Here is a 4,597-nt window from a genome sequence, read left to right on the forward strand (position 1 = left end):
ACCAAATTTTTAAACATAAAAATTTCCATCCTGTAATAACCTGAATGTTGTTTAATATCCACATAAGGGCAGCTACTGTTTCTTTTAATTCTGGAGAAGTGCAGTTGTATAAAAATAATTTTAAGGTAACTTTAAACAGGAAGCCTACTCCCGTTTCATTTATGACTCATGAACTTTTGACACTCATAGGTGAATAAATAATTCTGTTACGCATAGGCTGTATAGTGGCTATTTATATCTACAGCTCTAATCATTTTTCCTTAATTTTATTTTCTTAAAACTCACATTAACTCTTCATTTACTTGATGTCATGAGTGTTATCTGCACCCATATAGTGTATTTTTAGTGACCAAAACTAGAATCTTTACTCATTAATGGACAAAACTGTGCGCAAGCACAAAGCAGAGCACATTAATTCACCTTGCGGCACGTCTCCCTGTACAATTCATGTGCTGTGTCACTCAGTCTTAAGTGCTTATCCAGGGGATCATAAAGTGGATTATTAAAATAGCCCAGATCTCTTCCCTGCCCCTGACCTACAGCAGCATCAGTTTCGGCCCTTCATCTCTGAATTTTAGAGCAGTGCTGCAGGTTGCAGGCATGCAGACACCGTGGTGATGAGGTTCCTCCTCATGATTTGGGAATTGGAGCCTTTTACTGTTGAAGTCAACGGCCCAGAAGGGCAGTCTGGACTCCTGCAGCAGCAGAGCTGGCTTCCAATAATCCACTGCTTACCTGCACCATGTCAGCAGGTTTTCACAACTCAGTAGTGGCTTTCGCAGCTCTCTTCTGCTATAAATGCTATAAACCGGATCTGGTTTAAATTTAGAAAGTGGCCTTTTTATTTCTCGTTCTCCTCCTATTAGATCATTTTCAACTCCCTTCACACCTTGGATTCAGTATGGGGCTGATATTATGTTTCTTGTTTTGATAGAGCAGCATTAGACCAAATGGATAGAGTAGACATTAATAAGTAGCTAGGACTAGATAACATTTGCTAGACCACTCCCCAGAAACTCAGATAGGAAACCCCTGACCTGGGGTCTGAGGCTTGTGCTAAATCTTTACAGATGGCCCCATGCTATGGGCCTGGCAGGAAAAAACTGCTTGAGAGGGGCTCCGGGGAATGTGGAACCAGTGGGACTGCCCTTCATTCCTGAAAAGATGAGAGAGTCTGTAACAAAAATGATGAAGGGACATATGGACAAACAGTGTCTGCTTGGAAGAAGTGGTTTCTATGGAGGGAAGTCCTGCATCACCGGAATTTGGAGGAAGGGCAGTATGTGGATAAAGTGGGTTGTGTGAGTATAATAATCCTCCTGCATTTTCAAAAAGCCTTTGAGAAGCTTTTTGTAAAGCTTATTAAATGTTGTAAAGAAACTAAGTTACCACAAGATTGGACAAGAGATTTGGTTTTGGATTGAAAGCTGGTGTAAGAACAGGAAGTGAAGGATAGGGCTTAGTGGTCAGTCTTTAGGAGGAAGGAGATCCAAAGAGTCAGTAATAATAATTATAATAATAATTCAGGTAGGAAGTGACCTCCTGGAGGTCATCTAACGAACCTCCTTCTCCTAGCAGGTCTAATTGCATCAAATTGCTCAAGGACTTTTCTAGTCAAACCTTGAATGCTTGCAAGGATGGGAATTCCCCAGGCCAGAACAGGAGCCTTGGGTTGTCTTTGATGACTGATGTTCACTGGGGACCTGTGAAACCTCCAAGTCTGCAGGTGATACTTAAACTTCTTACAGGTGGTCAGATGCTGAATGCTGAGAAACTCCAGAAGGAACCCACACAACTGAAGGAGTGGGAGATGATCTCATGATGATGAAATGATCATGAGATGAAATGATCAGGAGACTGAAGGGGCTGAAGAGTTGTCTTGATTTGACCCTTCATTTTGGAGAGGGGAACGCTGAGGGAGTTACGAGTGATGTTTACAAGCCCATAAATGTAACAGATGTAAAAGTGGAGGCATAAATCACCTTTATAAAAGCACAATGAGTTTTTCAAAGGTGATTTGCATGGAAGGTGATTTTTCAAAGGTCACAGCACTGTATCATTTGTAGTGGTGGATGCAACGCAATGTTCTGGGATCCGTGCTGCCTGTCGCATTGTGAGGCTGAGGGCTGGAGGGGCAGCAGGCTCTGGCAGGGGGTGGTTGTGCCATTGATACAACTGGCACTGCTGCACGAGTATTTATGTGCTTTCAAGCCAGAGCAAATCCACAATTATTTTTTTTTCTGGCATAGTTGTACTGAAAAATATTCATAGTCCTTAACACTGCCCCGCCATTCATTCCTTGCTTTCCCACACACAGGCTGCTTTTGTTGGCTTGGATTTGGCAGATGGCTACAGCAAAAGAAAAACTCCTTTTGTTGGTTTGTGCTTTGTCTGTGCAAGAATCTCAGCTGCCAGACTGTACAGCAGCGTGGATGGGCACCAGTAAAATCAGGGCTGACAGAGTTTGTATTTTGCAACACACCTCCATTCATCAAAAAAGATTGCTGTTACCTGGAGTCACTGTCTATGTTCTTTGGGGGGAAAAAAAAAAAAAAAAGGAAATTTACCTCTCTGACAACAACATAGATTGTCAGGTATCAAAAGCTGCTAAAAAGTGAGCAGAAGCTCTGGGTAGTGTGCAGGATCAGCTAATGAATAGGACAACACCGAACCCAAGTGCATTAAATCATTTCACAGATGTGAAAATATGGGACAGTTGGTCATGTCTTGGTCCATGCAAATGAGACTACAGCTTCCACAAGGAAAAATTCTTCCTCCTTGACTTGGCTGTGCTTATCTCCTTGCCATGGAAAATATCACTGCCCTGTTGTTGGGAAAGATTGCATATTTGTCTTCATTGCTTTTTCTGAGATATTCACTGGGAAGCTTCAGCAGAAATCGTTTGAAAGAAAATAATAACGTCCCAGTCTAAAATGTACAAGATCAAATATGTTATTGTTTTCTGAGTCTTGTCAAACACGCTCTCCCTTTTCTGCAATTTTGTCTTTGTGTGTCTGCAGCAGCAGCAAATGCCTGCTGGCTGAAGTGTTTGCTGATCATAGGATATTCAGCGTCCAGACTGCCAAATAGGGAACAGTCAAGCAATCCTTTATAATCCTCTTCTTTCAGTTAAACAATCTTTTATTGCTTTCACTTGCCCACATAACTTGCAGAATGCATCTGAGGTGGAGATGTCAAGCAAATTCTCAGTTCATGGAGTTTGCTACCATGTAAAATTTAAGTTGTATTTCTTTTCTTCTTTTTGTTTCTCTTTCTTTTCCCTTTTCTTTTCCCTTTTCTTTTCTTTTCTTTTCTTTTCTTTTCTTTTCTTTTCTTTTCTTTTCTTTTCTTTTCTTTTCTTTTCTTTTCTTTTCTTTTCTTTTCTTTTCTTTTCTTTTCTTTTCTTTTCTTTTCTTTTCTTTTCTTTTCTTTCTTTTCTTTTCTTTTCTTTTCTTTTCTTTTCTTTTCTTTTCTTTTCTTTTCTTTTCTTTTCTTTTCTTTTCTTTTCTTTTCTTTTCTTTTCTTTTCTTTTCTTTTCTTTTCCCTTTTCTTTTCCCTTTTCTTTTCCCTTTTCTTTCCTTTTTCCTTTTATTTCTTTTTCTTCTCCCCTTTCTCTTTCTTTCTTTCTTTCTTTCTTTCTTTCTTTCTTTCTTTCTTTCTTTCTTTCTTTCTTTCTTTCTTTCTTTCTCTTTCTTTCTTTCTTTCTTTCTTTCTTTCTTTCTTTCTTTCTTTCTTTCTTTCTTTCTTTCTTTCTTTCTTTTTCTTTTGCCTTTTACTTTCCTTTTTATTTTCATTTTCTTTCTTTTTATTTTTTTCCTTTCCCCTTTCTTTCCTTTTATTTTTTCCCTTCCCTTCCCTTCCCTTCCCTTCCCTTCCCTTCCCTTCCCTTCCCTTCCCTTCCCTTCCCTTCCCTTCCCTTCCCTTCCCTTCCCTTCCCTTCCCTTCCCTTCCCTTCCCTTCCCTTCCCTTCCCTTCCCTTCCCTTCCCTTCCCTTCCCTTCCCTTCCCTTCCCTTCCCTTCCCTTCCCTTCCCTTCCCTTCCCTTCCCTTCCCTTCCATGCTTTTCCTCTCCCAAGAGGTTTGAGGAAGGAGTGAGAAGCACCAGAGAATGGTTTGGTTTGTAAGGGACTTTAAAACCTATCTAAATCCACACCCTGCCATGGGCAGGGACACCTCCCCCCAGCCTAGGCTGCCCCCAGCCCCATCCAGCCTGGCCTTGGGCACTGCCAGGGATGGGGCAGCGACAGCTCCTCTGGGCAGCCTGGGCCTGGGCCTCACCAGCCTCAGAGTGAAGAATTTCTTCCCTATACCTAACCCAAATCTCTGCACCTTCAGTTTCCAGCCCTCACCCCTTGCCCTGTCCCCACACCCCCGACACAGAGACCCTCCCCGGCCTTCCTGCAGCCCCTCCAGGACAGGGTGACAGGACACGGGGCTGCCATTGTCCTTTTGAGGTTAAAAACCTGAAAACCCGGGACTGACCAGCGGAGGGAGCAGCTCGCCCTGCCACCACCCCACCCCCCTTCCCCCCACCCCCCCCGCCTCGAAATGGGCGTGACGTCAGCGTGTGATGTCCGTGACGTAGCGCGGGAGGGAGG

The sequence above is a fragment of the Aythya fuligula genome, chromosome Z, assembly GCF_009819795.1.
Source record: "Aythya fuligula isolate bAytFul2 chromosome Z, bAytFul2.pri, whole genome shotgun sequence".
NCBI classification, from domain to species: Eukaryota; Metazoa; Chordata; class Aves; order Anseriformes; family Anatidae; genus Aythya; species Aythya fuligula.